This window comes from Oreochromis niloticus, linkage group LG20 (genome assembly GCF_001858045.2).
Source record: "Oreochromis niloticus isolate F11D_XX linkage group LG20, O_niloticus_UMD_NMBU, whole genome shotgun sequence".
Lineage (NCBI taxonomy): Eukaryota > Metazoa > Chordata > Actinopteri > Cichliformes > Cichlidae > Oreochromis > Oreochromis niloticus.
This window is the reverse complement of record NC_031984.2, coordinates 22,701,429-22,718,333: the sequence shown is the minus strand read 5'-3', so window position 1 is coordinate 22,718,333 and position 16,905 is coordinate 22,701,429. Positions and strand designations below refer to the sequence as shown.

The window sequence follows — 16,905 nt, the reverse complement described above, 5'->3', positions numbered from 1 at the left end:
GACAAACGCTTCATGTTTTTTAAAAAACTGTTCAAGTAATTGTTTTGTCAGCCATTAAACGTTTTACAGTCTGGTCATCTAAAATTAATTTATCCTGCCCTGACAGCAACACAACTGAACACGACCGGAATGTGTGAGCTACTGAGAGGCCCCATTCAAACAAGCTACTATCTGCTGGCCTCTAACACCAATCTTTTGATCTCTATTAGGCTGCAAGCCTCGAGACACGAGACATCAGACAACAGGGTTAGTGGAGGGACAAAAGAAAGCCTTTTGATCCAAAGAAGCTCAGCACTAAGATGATGTCTAGGGGAGTTGAGTCGTGGCCACGGCAACATTTGACTTCCTATTCAGTGCAAATTGATTAGCCTCGTGACCTTAAGTGGTAGCGACAAGGCCAATGACTTACTTTCATCACAAATTGATTCTCTCATTTGTTTGCTTTATGAGATGAAAGTTAATGATAAGGAAAGCTTTCAAACTTTGCCTTTCAAGTTGCAACCTCTTTCATGTCGATGGAAAAAAAGCCCGTGTTTGAAAAATGGATTATGATCAAGGCCTGGAATGACAGTCCTGGCCTAAACATTTCCTGACCCAATTTGCACAAACTCAACAACACTTAAATGGAACGCAGCCGCAAAGTCAGCCTCTCACTGCACAAATGCAGATGAAATAAAAGGAGAATAAAACAGGAGCACTGCATGTAATGAAGAACGCACATTTGTATGGTTTCTTTCTTTTTGAGTAATGCCTTAACCAGTTTTTCAGTACAAATCAAATCAGAATATTTGAAATGGTTTGCATACTCATTTGCCACAATAACCTTATACCAGTACCAGCTGGGGGACCCTGTTATTTCTTCTCTCAAGCAGTGAGATGACACACAAACACTCACTAACAGTGCTGTCTTCTTCTTGTCACTCGTCAAGTTATTAGCCTGAAGCTTTCAGGTCGACTGGTTGACAAGAGCTCATCCGACCAAATCGTCCATGTTACTTTGATAAAGAGAAAACCCTACAAAGTTTTGAAGCTTTGAGACTGAAAATATCTGAATTGACATATTTTGCTGTTTGGTCTAAATTTGTTCTACACAGCTTTGAAGGCTCCAGAGACTAGAGTAGCAGCCGCGTTCAAACCGAGCTGGACGGTTTGCCATCAAATGGAAAATGATACACAACAGGAACTGTTACTGCTCAGGACATGAGGCTGATTAACAGTATTACTCAAAATTATTGTGCTGCGATCAAGAATTGAGTCCACATTCTTATATTTTTGGTAATATATACAAATATGAGCTGGAACAACATCTGATGTTGAGTTTGTTGTTATGACTGAAATCAAATAACTATGTGGAATTTTTTTAATATACAACACATACTGGATTTTGTAAAATAATTAATTTAAGCTAAAAGAGTAAGGCTCTACATTTAATTAATCTGCAATGTGGCAGATTTAGTTAAATACAGACAAAAAGCTTTTCTGTAACCAATCAACCAACTTATAATAATCTTTCATTAACATGTAAATTGTATTTACCAGATTGACATAGTTTGACATGAGCTCAAAAGTTCAATCACACTGGAGTAAAAATTGGATTGCATTTTTTCACATTTGGCAACCAGTTGCAAGTAGTAGAAGCAACCAGTTTGTCACAGCATGCAGCATACATGGCCTATGGGCAACCACTTTCAATTGCAAGGCAATTGCACAGGTTGCTGGGTGGGAGACAACCTTTGTCTAATCATGGAGTGACTGAGACAACACATTGCAATCTATCTGCACTAATGAGCACAATTCATCAACGACTTGGCTCAGCTATCTGCCAGCTGGTTGTATTTCCCTACATTAAAGCAATGTTGTTGAGCACCTATGTTATCATACAGTTAAACTGCTATCCTACAGCAACTATGTCACTATTTGTGGAGGAATTTCTGAATCTCTGTTATATTTAATTATGAGCTTCTGGTTGGACTCTTAATGTAAGTAGTTGATGTGATTCTTGCCATATGTAGACAGCCACAGATGTGTATCTTTTACCTATTTATCACAGTTAATTGTCATATTATGACAAGGAGATTGCACTTAATTGCCAACTTGACCCCTGAAACTGATAGCAGACTGAGTACCTTATTGCTGTGGTATCACCATCTTAAAGAACCAAAGTCACTTTGAAGATGGCAACTGACTGCAAGTGGGCACAGTCCAGATCCCTGTCTTCAAGGTAAGCATTTCAAAGACAGTTAGCAAGTTCATTACACATGGTCACAATAATTTTAATGAGCTCCAACCATCGTTTTCCTTAGTCTGTCTGTGGCATATGGTATGTCAAATCAGCAGTCTTATCGGCAGCCAAATGCTCAAGCATCCACCCATCCATCCGAGTGAACTTGTCTGTTTTAAAACCCAAGGAAACTGAATTTATTTTTGCATATAAGACAGGAAAAATCGGCTAATACCCACATTTAAGAAGCTACGCCCATCAAATATTTGGCATCTTTGCTTAAAAATTTACTTCAGTGAATAAATTGTGCTTGTTTGGTTTCTGTCAATCAGCTAATGAGTTAAACTTGAAATCTTCTCTGACTTAAAGGAGCTTATGAGAGAACAGCAGAAAGAACTTTGAATGCAAAACCGAGTGTTTCGTTTTACTTTTGAGGATACGCAGCTGCTTCCAGGGAAGCTTCAGATTTGTAGAGACAAAGCACTCCTCCAAATTTCAGCGTTGTCAAAGTGACACCACTCATCCTCTTGTTCTCTGACAGCACCAGCTGGAGCTTAGAAACCATAGACTACAGTTCAGTAAACCGCACACTTTGACAGTGATGGCAACTGATTCGACCCTCTCCCCTACACCCGATCTTTCAGCTGTCATCAATTTTTTAGGGCTTAAAAATATATTAATAGAAGGATACTCTGGGTCCCTTTGGTGGTTGGAGAGTCCAGATGAAGATAAAATTCACACTCAGAAGCAAGAGCATCCCACACACGCGCGCATGCACTCCCTCCACCCCCTCCCAGCCCCCAAGCTCTGAATCATGAATGAGGCCAGACTCCCACACTCTGCAGGAATGAGACAAGACCAGGAGGAATGGCATACAATGCTGCATCTTTAATCACCTGAGCTGTGGCTTCACTTAATCTGCAGACACCAGCTCGATCAGTGTTTTCCTTGCACGTGTGGCTCATCTCACAGCTCCGAGTGCCTCCGGTCATTCAAAATTTATTTTCTGGTGATGCTCAACTTGAGACTGGTAGTAGTAGCAAATGTGAAATTATTTCTATGCCCTGCATTCTTGGATTCACCACACACAAATCAAGGTTTAACAAGCACCTCCCAGACAAGTGCCACTGATAATGGAGTAGATAGTGCTGTGAATAAGTCTTTGTCCCCTTCTTGATTTTTTTTTGCATATTTGTTACACTTAAGTGCCTCACATTATCCAGCAAGTTTTAATATTAGACAAAGATAACCCAAGTAAATGCAAAATGCAGTTTTAAAATGATAATTTAATTGATTAAAGAAAAAAAAAGCTGTCCAAACCTACCTGGCTCTATGTGAAATAGTAAATGCCTCCAAAACCTTCTACCTGGTTGTGCCACCCTTGGCAGCAAGAACTGCAATAAAGCTTTTGTGATAACTGGCAGTGAGTCTTTCACATCACTGTGGAGGAATTTTGGCCCACTCTTCTTTGCAGAATTGTTTTAATTCAGCCACATCAGAGGGGTTTCAAGCATGAATGGCCTGTTCAAGGCCATGCCAAAGCATTTCAACTAGGTTGAAGTCCAGACTTTGACTCTGCCACTCCAAAACCTTCATTTTGGGTTTGTTTTTGTTTTTTAGTCATCCAGAGGTGGACTTCCTGGTGTATTTCGGATCATTGTCCTGCTGCATAATCCAAATAAGCTTGACCTTCAGGGCAAAAACTGATGGCCGGACATTCTCCGTCAGGATTTTCTGGCAGAGAGCAGAATTCATGGTCCCACCAAGTCATCCAGATCCTGAAGCAGCAAAGCAGCCAGGCCATCACACTACCACCACTATAAATGGCTGTTACTATGATGTTCTTATTATATAATCATGTGTTAGTTTTACACCAGGTGTAAGGGGACTCAAACCTTCTTGTCTCATTAGTCCAGAGAATATTTACCCAACAGTCTCGAGGTTATCAGGATTTTAAATGTTCTTTTTGGTCAGCAGTGTTTTTTCCTTGGAACTCTCCCATGAATTCCATGTTTCCCATTTTTTCTTATTATTGAGTCATGACTTTAACTGAGGCAAGTATGGCTGCAGTTCTTTAGATGTTGTTCTGGCTTCTTTTGTGACCTCCTGGATGAGTCATCTAATACTAAATTTTTGGTAGGCTGGCTACTGCTGGGAAAGCTCACTACTTTTTCTCTAGTTTTCTCCATGTGTGAGTAATGGCTAGAAATGGCTCTGTAACCTTTTCCTATCTGACAGACGTTGGTGACTTCGTGTGTTGATGTGTTGCTTTTTTGAGATCTTTTAACCTACTTATTAAATGAAAAGTTGCATTAGCTTTTTCACAGGTTCCTTTTCTCTGGTATTAAATATACTTTTTTACTGCACTACATGTATTTTAGATGTTTTTTTTACTTTATTTTTATAAAGGTATGTAGATATTGACTATGCTTTGTTGTCATTGTCACTATGGGTTTTGCTAAATTTTAACATGGTGCCATGTCTGTATTTGTAGCCCCTTGCACAATTTAATGAGACTGTACTTCTTACTGCATTTCTTATTCTACTACGTATAAACATTCAACACAAGTGCAATGTTGACGATGCACAGAAGAATCTATTTGCATATGATGAGTAACAACAAAACTTTCTTTAGCTAAAGATTTTATGCATGCCCAAATATTTTTTTCCGTCTTCCCCACAAATGGCACACCGCGGGAGGCAAAGGAAGTGCCAGTGTATTCCCCAGCCAAGATTCTACCTCAAATAGTGGCACAAGACAAAGAGACTAATAGTGTTTTGATCTAAGCACACAAGCTGCAGGCGTGACATAACACATGCCAGCTTTTTCATTTCTCCAGACCGCACCAGGGGCGCTCCACTAACGCGCTCATTCCAATCTCCCCTGTGACAAGAGCAACTGAGCATGTTGAAAGGTTCTCCCTGCTTGCATACATGCTCCAAGACCAAATTTTAGCATAATGAGCCAGTGTGTGGTAATAATTTAGAACCGAGTATAGAGCCATGCATCTAAATCCATTTCTACATTTTCTAAAAACCCTTTACAAAACCATTGCTGCTTACATGGTTAAACCCATAGTAACAAATTCATTGAAAAAGTCTGAAATCAGTAAGATATGTACATGGTTTTGACTTATTATGTTATTGTAAACAAAACAGATGTAGACGAAAAAAATGCCTAGATAATAAGCACTGATTAGGCACTGTCTTTAATTTTACCTCATGTTTCTTTAGATCTTAACGCCTCCTTGTGTTTTGTAACCAAAGAGTAAAAATTCCACTGCCTCGAGCAAATGAACTCTACAAATCAACCTGCTTTGCCTTGTCTTACAAGTAATTTTAACACTCTATAAATGTTTTTAGGCACAAGCTGACAATCCCAGTGCACACGCTTTTACTAAATTACCAATTAAGGATCCCAATTAGGATAATAAAAGCCTCCCAATTAATAGTTCTTTAAATACACTGATTTAGGACTTGCTTGATCTCAGCTGTTATCATGGGAGGTAATTTTCAGCCCTTGATGGAGAAAAGGCAAATTGCTATTACTGTAAGGAAGACAGATCCTCTAAGACAGATTTAGAGGACCATTGTTTAAAGCATATAGATAGATAGATAGATAGATAGATAGATAGATAGATAGATAGATAGATAGATAGATAGATAGATAGATAGTCACAAGCCAATGGTCTCACAACACTGTAATTGGTGCTGACTTGCCGTGACTGACTTAAGTTGACCTGACTACTGGCATGATGGCAGGTTTGCACGTCCACGATAGCGGTACCAACATGAAGTGCTCCAATCTGTACTTGTGACCCCGCCCTGCGGCTGTTTAGAAAGGACAATACCTGCCTGCCCACAGTGGGAATAGTGAAGGACTTTCAGGATCACAACCATATCCGGACACTTCATTAGCCAGCAGTTAGTCCGGATATGTCTATTACTGAAGGTGCCTGGGACATTCTGGGTTGATGTGCTCAACAGTGGTAGCTTCGATGAATGACCACTGCACAGCTGCAGGATGCACTCCTCCAGGAATGGAGACACTTGCGCAGTCCATGTGCAGATTGGTGACTTGCATCACATCCAGAGGAGGCCAATTCTCCTTCTAAACATTTTACACACACATATATTATAGTGTTGGTCTAGAAAATCTCTTTAAAGCACAAACTTGCATTTTTTTTTATCAGTGTGCACATATATTTCCTTTTTTAATGATAAGCAATTATGTATTTATATCAATACAACTACAATTGAAAAAAGTCATTTTCAATTACAAAAGAACATGCTTATTTACTTTTTTTAATTTTCTGAGCTTTCTCAAAGTTCGTGTCTAGCTCATTTTTGTCACAACCACAGATTGAGAGATTTTGTCTTTTTACAGACTTGTCATGTTTAAAACTAGTATATGAAATGTAATTTTAATGGGCTTGTTTGCTGCTTCATTAGGGTTCATAATGCAGAAAACTTTGCTTCCAGTTCTCAGAGCAACTGCACCTTGTCAATGTAACTTCTCATATACATGCAAAAATTCTGTCATTTCTGAGGTATACCATACTGAGGTATTACAGTTGTCATCATTAATATTCCTAGAAGAAGAAATTCAAGCAGTCAGTTCTTTTGGTTTTGTTTTTTACTTTTTAATGCAATAGGTAAGCATATTGTCCACATGGATTAGCTTATGCACCGCTGGTGTTCCACTTACTTATTGCATAGACAACTGAATAAAAGATGAAGACTAAAGAGTTTAGCTCTGCAGGTAAAATGTCCATAGTCTGCACTTCTTTGCATGTGAACACAGAGACAAGTATGAACAGCAGAAACACAAAACTGAAACAGAATTTTAAAGAAAACAAGTGACTCATCCAAATAGATTTGCTTACTTGTTAAATTTAAAAAAAAAAAAAAAAAAAAGGCAACCCCTACTTGAACCAATCAGAATGCACATACGGTACTTTTGTCTTTGCCAACTCAGACTCCTCTTTCCTCATGCAGACCAGGCTCAGCGGGGTACTGTGAACTTCATGTTCACCCTCCTCCTTTTTCTGTCCCGGTGACATCATCAGAAACGTGCCCAGCCACAAGCGCACTTCCCCAAGGAGATGTGTAGTAACTCTACAATTCCAGTCTCTTTAATACAAATTTTTAAAAAGGAGATACTGCACTTCCAGTTTGGTGGAAACAACAAAATCTGTAGCTTTGGGCAGTTACAACTATACACTGCAAACATGCAGCCGACTGTATGCCAACATGAAACAAAGACAGTATTTACACCTGTGAAGCATCCCCTGAGGCATCCCTATAAAGAGAGGGGCAACACTAAACACTGACAAAGGGAAGAGTTAATAATCAAAGTAAAACCACCTTTAATACATTTAATAGCAAAAGCACTGTAATTTACTTAATAGCAGAATCACAAGCAAAGAAGATCCATCTGAAACATATGGACACTTGATTTCATGAGATTAACTATTTCCAGCAGAGTCGGATGCTAAAGGACTTTAGACAATCCGAACCAATCAAGCGAGGAGCGCGGTGCAATCAAAGAAAAGGAGAGATGATGAGACTGGACTGATTCCAATCCCCTGGTGATCACTGACGACAATGTGTTCTGCCAAAAGGTTTTAAATGAACGAGGAATGATGGTCTGGATTTGTGCCTCACAGAAAAAGCTGCGCGGTATAAATGATGGCCATGGCCAATTAGGAGGACGCAGAATGTGATTATCTGATGAGAAATGGCACCACTCAGCTGGGATTTCAAAGCTGTTAGTTTTCTAACTCATGCATGGCAATAATGGCATGGACACAATGCCGTCACTTGTGCAATTGAGCGCTGAATATCTAATATGTGTGTGTGAGTGTGTGCTCCGTACTATTGATGGGATACTTGTTCTAAAATAAATGCATATTATTTCATTAGAAAATCAGCAAGGCAGTTTCTTTGACATCACGTTTCGGTAAATACCTAAAATATTCGGCTTTACTCCACTTTACTGTAGCTTATTTCAGAAGTGGAAGTTGTAGACCGGTGATAACAACAACCTCGTATGGCACAGGCATAAAAAATATTCAGTACTGTATCGGGAATACTAAATACTGCAGCTTCCACAGAATACGAATAAAGTAAATAACTGTATTTCCTTACCCGAGTACATATCCTCTGGTGTTTGCTGTCGTTCATCCCTTCTCGTATATCCATGATACACCGCGCATCTCCTCACTCCTTCACCCCAGCAGGTCCCCAGATCGAGTAGACGGCTACAGTTTAGTTGGTCTCTTCAAAGTGCGGGTGTTGCTCTCTCTAAATGCCCCCAAACTGCTTTCTTTCCCCTTTCTTGAGGCAGACTACCCTAAATGTAAGCGCTTACTCTTTTCATCCTCGGTCCCAGTGTTTTCAGAGTCTGAGTAGTTACCAGCACCCCGGTCCTCCGCTCTCCTCACTGGTACATTCATGTAGGTTATCCCGACGGTCCCGCATGCACCGCGGGCAGGCGGATTCAAACCAAGCCCTTAGCGGTGGTAGTTTGCGTTGCGAACGTTTTGAGGTTGAAATAATTGTAAGTTGCTGGGTAAATTCGTTTAAGAAACACAAAGTGTTCGCGAGCAGCTTAAAACTGGTTTTTGAATGCGCGAGTCCAGCTCGTCCACACGATGAGGACTCCAACTGGCTGCGCGCGCGGCGCCGCTGGCACACGGGACATCAGAGGTGGATGCAGGAGGGTTTGGTCTGCTTTTTTTTCACGCTGCAGGTCCTCGACATTTCCTCAAAATGTCATGATCACCTATCCGGTTACAGCAGAACGGATCTGTATAAAGTAACTCTAGTTTTATTGTTTCTGTCTGTTTCTGGCTGATAAGGCAATAAGGCACCGGAGTTATGTATGCACCCATTCATTTTATTTGGGGGGATAATGAGGATTGTCTTAAAAATGTATTTATTAAGCACCAAAATTGCTAATTACGCAGAATGGACCTGTAAGCTATTGCCGCAAATTCGTGGGATAATGGTTTCATTCTGATGTTTAGTTGGTACTTATTATACATAATATGGATCATATTTTCTAAAGTGATCCCATTTATTGTACGCAAAATCTTAAAATGGCTCTGAAGCCAAATTAAAAAATAACATGTTCAATTATGCAAATTAAGTAAAAACTGATTTCATTGATGAAAAGTTAATAGAATGAGCTAACATGCACAGTGCCACACTATATAAGCTCACCTTAATGGAGTAAATTTCAGTATCAGTTCTGAGTATGTTTTTCCTGGTGGTACCACAAGCCAGTATGTCTGCTCTAAAGCGAGCTACAGCAATGCTCCATATGCGTATCCCAGTAAGCCATAACATTTCTACTCTAAAACCTCCAAAATGTGATGACGCCATTGTTGATGAGCCAGAATACCAGAAAACACCTGCGTGCATGTGAAGAGGCACGCTTTTATGAGTGTGGAAATATCGCTAATTATTTAATGTAAGTGCAAGCACGACTTGCAACCCTTTTTTTTACTGACTTACAGTCTAGGGCCACAAAGAACACACAATTAATAGTTAATGAAAGAGAACTCAAACACAGAAGTAACTTATAGCTGTACTGTATAAGAGTAAGTTCATTATAGTCAGGCACTGTGTCAAAAGATGCTCTGTGTGTGTGTGTGTGTGTGTGTGTGTAGATTGATTCCTTACAAGCTTTTTATTTTCACTATGTAACTCTGAAAAGAAACTTCATTGGAAAAGTTCAACTCTCACTTTTGCCCTTGTTGTTTCCCAGTAGCTTTCCCCAGGTAGCTGAAATAGCTTAAGGTGGAACAACCAGAGTAACTGTGTCAAACAATAAAGACCCACTTGTTGGAAGAAGCGAAGAAGATAAAAAGGGTAAGTGATAGAAAGTGACAGGAAAACAAACTAGAGTGAACATAAAATAGAATTTCACCTGATTTAAAGGCAACATTCAGCTGACATTTTTTAAAGAAATCAAACCTTCCTATTTATTAGAATAATAACGCTGGATGTTTTTAAACCAAAAACTCACAGGTGAAAAGTTGCTTACTGCCACTTTAAAGAATTTTGAGGTCCACTTACTATTGTTGATGCATTTTTGTGTACAGCCTACGGCATGAAAGGGACCATCTTTCACAGTGACTTTTTTATATATACTTTAAATGTATTCTGATGTACTTCAGGAGACATTAAGCTGTCTCCAAGATTTTTTCAGTTAATCATACATCATTACTTGTAGTATACAACACTAGAAAGACTGCCAGCTCATAAAGTTCAGTCAGGACTTATTACAAACGCTACGCCTCTGGCTCATAAGCTGCTCATAATGTTGAGTGGGATTTAAGAGATTCTACTTCTTTTTGAGCCAATGGTAAAGTGATAATTACAGACGAAATTAATGAATGCCCCACTAAGCCTTGGAAAGGCAATGGGGGAAAAAAGAATATTTGGATTAACCTACTGAATGAACATTTAGTATTCCTTAGTCATTCATGCACACAGCTAATAATGGCACATCAAAGCTCCAAGGAACACTTAATAGTATAGCCACTCTAAACACAAATATCTGCAACTAGGCTTGAATATTTCATGAATTCTTTAATGCTCATGGCTGGAGGGAAATTTTCAAATCGTTTTACTGTGATGATTTCTCTCCAAAGAAAAACTAACTGAATTTTACCTCATGTAGTTTTACTCATTTCCCTGTGCTCTCCGCTGAGACAAATGCGTTGAGAGAAATGCGTCACACCACCATCTTTATGCAACGATGAACTTTTCATTGTTGTTTGGAAGGTGTCAATTAAATACATGAATTCTGTTTGTCCCGAGGCCGTAAACGAGATGCTGAAATGAGCAACTTGCCGACACCGCCAGGAGACTGAAGAGCCGGAAAAAGGTAGATTATTCTCTATTTTTTCTTCTAGACAAATAAAAAGAGAAACAACTGTTAAATAAAAAATAAAATGCTGTCTTGAATCATAAGCAATGATACTTACTAGTATGTACCGTATTGTTAATGTTGTTAGTATATTTTGCAATAACAGGAACATAGTGGTGCAGCTGTTTTGCTAATTTATGCATTGTGATGACTCGGAAGGTGTGAGGTATAGATTTGTTTCATAATTTTCACTTCCCAAATATCTAAATTCTTCTGTTGTATCTCGTATCTGCTTGATCTCTGAGATTTAACTTGTTAAAAAAAAGAGGCAGAACTTTCATTATTAGCAAGCACTGCCTGTTTCACAACATACCATTTGGTACTTGAACATAAAAGCAACAAAGAGAAAAGAAATCATGTGTGTAGGCTGTAATCTAATTTATGTCTCTTGTTGCTTCAGAATTCTACTTATTTCACAATCTTGTTAAATTGCATTTTGTTCAGACTTTTTGTGCTTGTGTGAAATGTTACTGAGGTGAAAGCAGATTTGAAGTCTCTGTTAGAACAATATTACTGCAACAGATGGTAGCTTGGGTGTGCGGCACTGACTTAGGGCAATCCTCCTTGCCCTTGTCTCGGCATGATGTCACTCAGTTTGAACCAAATGCAGGACAGCCAGCATCTCAAGCAGCTGCTCAGCAATGCAGACAACACACTGGAGTTTTTTTCTTAAGGCCAAAGGATGTACAGCTAAACCCAAGACATATACCTTGTGTCAAGGTACTCTCTCATACTTACCCCCCAGCTGTTGTAATGCATTACAGTGCTTGTAAGGCATTTTACTACAATGGGTAGAATATCCTACTTGATCTGTTTCGATTTTCATCTTTATTTTATGCTGGTGACAGTAGAAATCTGAAAAGGCACAAAGTTTCTATAGTTATGTATGGAGCTACAAAGTGATAACTGGATATGATAGAAGAGGCTGTAGGCACTGGACAAGCATTTTGGTACTAGAAGCTTTCTAGTTTCATTTGTCAGCTGACTTCTATTAATCAATCACATTTAATCAAACTGTCTGCACAGGCCATAAAACCTTTGGCTATCATCTCATGATGACTGAACTTCATGTTTGGATGTTTAACTCTATCTCCATCTGACTGCACTCAAACTCACCAGATATCTCCTATCTGCCTTCCAAATAACCTGGCTACACATAAAACCATTAAAAAAATGGACTGTTGTCCCTACAGGCTTAATAGTTAATAGTTAGTGTAGTATGTGTCTGCATGTGTGTATTCATATTAATTGTATTTTAAGTTTATATTATATTTTATTGTAGTTATCCCTAGCTTTTAAAGCTTTAACCTGCAGAGATCAGACTTTTTAATTCTCATACAAATAGCAGATGAACCATGTCAGACATATGAATTTTCATCTGGGATCAATAAAGTTATTTTATTATTATTATTTTGATTATTCAGTGCTTTGTGACTGCATGTCTGTGAAAAGTGCTTTGTAGGTCACCTGTACTTACTCACTTGCAGCAGTTAGCATGCAAGAATGCATTTGAAGCAGCAGGTTGGCTGACAGCAAACACTATAATGCTGTAAAGTCCTGAAACAACCAGTTAACTACACAATTTTTATCATACAAAAAAGTGTTTTTTAAACAAAAAATTGCCCATTTCAGCTTCTTAGATACAAAAATTGGTTGCTCTGCTGCTTCTGCTGTAGACCAGCTTACAGACAATGAATCATGAAAACTGCGAAAATGAAAACAAATGGTGAACACTCACTAGTCATTAGTTACAGGCATAAAATTCTCTTATTTATAGTTCAAGTCAAAGACACAGTGTACTCATCTTGACTTTTCAGACTTTTTTGTTTTTTTGGAGCTGACACTCATTGTTCATAAAACTGTTTATTAACACACTAGGACATATATGTGCTGATGTACAGTGAGTGTTTGAGAGCAAAAAAACACATGGCTGTTCATCTGTTCTTGTAGCCTGGAGTTTGACAGGTAGCTGCCTTCAAACTGTCAGATAGTCCTATAACCGCCCACTCATTGAGGAAGCAATGCACAGCTGCAACACATTGCCGTGGAGCATATTCAGGGTAATACTGTTGAAAGCACAGGTCCACAGATGGGATTCTGGCAGAGAAACAAGGAGCAAAAGAATATAGGCTGGTGTTGACTGTATTATTCAGCTGGGAGATGTAGGAAAAGATGGGCTTGGAAACACAGATCTATATCAGGCTTTGTTCTGAAAAAGGTGAACGCCAGGGGTCCGTAGTCACAGAGGTACAGAATAGGAGTGTCCTCCGTGTGTACGCAGCAATAGCAAATAAGACATTTAATTTTAAAGTAAAAATGAGTATGGGCAAATGCAGATACTACAATCATCACATGTGTTCAGGAGACAGCACAGTTGCCGTTTGGCCGCCGTCGCGTGCTGATGCTTTAAACCTAATCCAGAAGTCATAATTAGGATGTCTAGGGTTGCGTAATTTTCGCTTTGATGTCGCAACAACACATTTTGAGTCTTGAGTGTTGCTTTGACTTGTTTCAAGGGGGGCCTCATTGATTTGCAACATCAAAGTGTTTACACATTTTGAGGGAAAAAGAACAACATGTGGACTACAAAAGACATTGACTGTGCACTCTAGCACTGACTTTTGAAAAAATGTCAATTGTGAGGGAAATAATATAGGTGTGTACTGCTATAATGAACATGAAATGTAAAAGTAGTGCTTATACAGTCACTATTAAGAGTGTTTCTTTATTATATTATAAATGAGCAAAAGATGGTTGATTTTTATATTTTAGAAAGCACGCACCTGTCAAAGAGGGCACGCCCCTAATAATGAAATCTTCTTTTTCAGTCTGTGGGGATTCATTTGCTTTTGGAGCCAGCATCAAGTTGCCAATCTCATACCTGCAGTTCTTGAAACTTTTGTTTTGGCTTCATTCTTTAACCCTGGAGATTTCAGGGTTGAAATCTCCCATTCATTGCCTAGCACCATGAGGAGATCCCAAAAATGACTTTGGTTTATTCAATCAACCTGAAACTTGACACTTAGCTTGCTCTGCCAGATAAATAAACTCCCTTTATCCAGGTGGATTGGATAAAGGGTTATTAAGAAACATGAAGAACATACAGACACATGTACAGAGATTCCTTGACTTATAGCTGAGATGCACCTGACGTAGATCACGTGATCTACGTGATCTACGTAGATAAACAAACCTAAAGGAGTCACATTATTTATTAGTTTGTCATTTGCTCATAACTATTGAGTTAACACGCTGAAAGAGTACACCTGAGCTCAGTGGGAGTCTTTATGAATGCAGCTTGACTAAAATGAGCTTAGTTTGGCAACATTAGTCTTTTGACAGGCATACTTGTTATCTAATATAGTACCAAGCAAGTACTTAGAAATAAGTCAATGAATGTACTTGACTCTTATTCTGTAATTAGTCCTGTTAGTTTGAAATGGTTTAAGGGCTTTCATATTGACTTGTGACTTGGCTCCATGGGCCAAATTGTCTGTGTGGGAGTTATCTCGTAGAAAATCAAGAGGTAGAGGCTTTCTCTCTGGCCACCAGCCTTCGGTTGTTGCACACTAATGACCATCTTGCCAAAGCATTTAACCTTGAGCCAATCTGTCTTCTCACTTAGAAAAGCTGAGTTCTTGAACCATGAAATAGAGGTAGTTGTCCCTGTGAAAGGAGGTTACAACCCAGACTACTTCAAGATTAATCAATTATTGCCATTGCAAATGTCACAAAGTGGTTGGATAGAATCATTATCAGAGTTTAGTTTTTTGGGGGGGTTTGTAGTCTGTTTCTTTTTAAGGTTTACTTTCAAAACTGTATCCTTACATGAAGAAAACACAAGGCGGAGCTAACTGTGATTTAAAGAACTTTAAATGAAATGTCCCGAAGCTGTTGAAACACAGTTGATGCAGTGACAAATTAACAGTTTAGTTCATTTTGGGCCAAAGAGATTAATTTTTGGTAACTTTAGTTGTAAAAGTGTGGGAGCATGAGATAGCTGGAAATATGAAATGTGGCAAATCACTGATGGTAACTCAAAGTGAACCTGCATGAAGACGTTCTCTTAAAATTTTGAAGTGTGCAAATTAAACACATTGCCCTCAGTTTGCCAATGGATTTACATGATACCCATCCCCTTGAGGTTTTTGTCACTCTGGTAGGTAAGTAATACAGATTTGAAGTGACAGATACCATTTCAAAGAACAAACTGACACTGACAGAATGACAACTTCAACCTTTACTGAGCATAAAAATAATAAAAAATGAAACGTGTGTGTGTAGCACAGTGAACGTGTGAGTGATTTCCTTGAGGTGTTTTTACTGATCTGTAAGTATTTGCTATATATCTTTTTGGGATATATGCCAATCTCTTGGAGCATACAAAGGGCACCCACTTGCAGGAACATTTTGTATAGGAGCAGCATGAATAATATGTTCACACACTGTATTTAGCCTGAACTTAATGGGCTTAGGTGACTTCAAATTGAATACAAAATAGATATATCTGCTGTTGTACTGAATTAGCTACATGCTCTGCTTTTGATTAGATTTCTTCTTCTAAGCTTCTCTGAGCTTAAAATGGAACTATTGGCAAGGCAAATTAAAAGCTGCTGTGATAACACCTAGATTCAAGCAGAAATTATGTCAGCCAACATAATTACATTAAATAATGCTATTTGATGAGATTCAAAGTTATATTTTGTTTTATTTTTTGTTTTGTTTTGCATTACGTTAACCACATTAAGTCAGTATACTCTTCAGGACTGCTGCTGAAGAGGATTTTTTATTTCCAACATCCTCAGAAACTCTAACTAAGCAAGCAGGACAAACCCGAAACGTGAGGAATTGCAACATTCTGGTGATTTAGGGAGTCACATGGCTAAGCTAATTCGTATTGTCTAGTATAGCTCTGCAATGGCAGCAATCGCAAGTGTCTCTCTTCTGTCTAATGAATAATGCACAATAAGACACCCGGAGTTATCCAAAACCAAGTCCCTGTTATCCCTGTTTGAGTGGATTGATTTCCTGGCTCTCACGAGCATCTGCGGAGGCTCAAAGACTGCCCCTGTGTGTGGAATAGGGGAATAGGGGAATAAAAGAACAACAGCAACAAGGCAAGCATCAAGCGTGTAGTGCTCTCATGGATACTCTGGAGTTCATTACCTGCTGTTCAGATGAAAGCAGAGGCCACGTCATCAACGCGCTTATGGTATCTCTAATTAGAAATTCAGCTGTACAGATCTTGATCGTGGCTAAGCCCCAGTTTTGCTGTGATCATTTTCAAAACAGCTAGCTGACCCATGGCCCTGCTGTGGCTTAAGATATTTAAGTTGAAGGCTTGCAGTAAATCCTGTGTAATATTCTACTGGCACCCGGAGAGAGCTTTTAATGAGCTTTGGACAAGAGCGCTGAAACAGCAGATGAAACCAATTCTCATTTTTCCACAATCAGTTACGTTGCTCACCCAGGAGAAATCATTACATGTAACATCTATTGCAATCATAGCACCATATTAGTGAGAATAAGAGCAGCTTGTTTGTTTATTTGTGAGATATTAGAGCTACAAAAACTCTATTTGGTCAGAAATGTGTTTAAAGATAATGAAATCTTATATCTTCTACTCTAGGTCAGCAATTTCTAGCAATATCATTTATTGTTGATTTAGTTCGGTACTCTGAGAACCCTGACAAAGTAGTCCACAATTACACCTTGTCTACGACTGCTCCTGGTCTCTGTGTCA

The 16,905-nt window shown here is 38.9% G+C and overlaps 1 protein-coding gene and 1 long non-coding RNA gene across 2 annotated transcripts in view; one reads left to right on the top strand and one right to left on the bottom strand.

Moving 5' to 3' along the window:
* Positions 1-8,876, bottom strand: part of cntn3a.1 (contactin 3a, tandem duplicate 1) — a 74,949-nt gene extending 66,073 nt beyond the window's left edge. Inside the window, exon 1 of the mRNA XM_005478234.4 lies at positions 8,372-8,876. The gene's annotated coding sequence lies outside the window, so the exon portion shown is untranslated. The remainder of the gene's footprint in view (positions 1-8,371) is intronic.
* Positions 8,877-8,920: 44 nt separating this feature from the next.
* Positions 8,921-16,905, top strand: part of LOC112843254 (uncharacterized) — a 46,502-nt gene continuing 38,517 nt past the window's right edge. The window contains exons 1-3 of the long non-coding RNA XR_003215469.1: positions 8,921-9,041; positions 9,999-10,099; positions 11,054-11,120. This is a non-coding gene — a long non-coding RNA (uncharacterized LOC112843254). The remainder of the gene's footprint in view (positions 9,042-9,998; positions 10,100-11,053; positions 11,121-16,905) is intronic.